This window comes from Sinocyclocheilus grahami, unplaced genomic scaffold (genome assembly GCF_001515645.1).
Source record: "Sinocyclocheilus grahami isolate Dianchi unplaced genomic scaffold, SAMN03320097.WGS_v1.1 scaffold5916.1, whole genome shotgun sequence".
Classification (NCBI taxonomy): Eukaryota; Metazoa; Chordata; class Actinopteri; order Cypriniformes; family Cyprinidae; genus Sinocyclocheilus; species Sinocyclocheilus grahami.
This window is the reverse complement of record NW_015510480.1, coordinates 9,066-9,922: the sequence shown is the minus strand read 5'-3', so window position 1 is coordinate 9,922 and position 857 is coordinate 9,066.

The window sequence follows — 857 nt, the reverse complement described above, 5'->3', positions numbered from 1 at the left end:
TCAGTTTTAGTTCATTTTAAAATGAAACCAAATTAAAATGAGGAATGTCGCAATGGCAGCTAGCTGAAATAAAAATGTTTTTTATATTTTAGTTTCAGTTAACGGTTTTTTTTCCCCAAGTAACAAAAATGTTCTTTTAATGGTTTTAATTTTAGTTTCAGTTTTAGTTTCAGTTAACTATATTGAACTACAGTATAAGTTATAATATGAATTATTAGTATAATATGAGTTATTAGTTTTAGTGTGGCGCGATCATTTCAGAAGTGTTAATAATCTTTCAGATGTAGAAACTTATAAAACAGGGGTTCTCAAATTCTCAAACATTAAAGCAGCGCTATGTAACTTTTTCAATGTTCAAAATTTGCAAAATGCATATAATGAGCGAGTGCATCATGAATTCATCTTCCAAACCGCGTTTTTGTCTTTTTCCGAATCACTCCGGTACACTTATAATAAGTGCTTATATTCGGACTATTGTAGCCTGGTCACCGCTGCGGAGTAACACACACCTGCGTGAATCGCCATAGACATACACTTAGAGAAGTAGATCCGGTTGGAATGTTCTTCCGCGGGATGTGTGCAGTTCTGTTTATTAACCGCTAGGGCGCCATAAGTTACATAGTGCTGCTTTAAAGCAGTATTTCAGCGCAAGCAACTGCAAAGTCATGGGTTCGATTCCCAGGAAAGGCATGTAAACCCCTGTTTTATAAGTTTCTACATCTGAAAGAAAAAAAAGTGTAGCTTGGATGCAATGATAAAAGCCTCTGTCAAATGCACGCATGCAAATATAAATGCAACGGTGTGTATGAGGAAAAAAAGTAAGTGCTCACAGTTATCTCGCCACTTTTAATAATTTT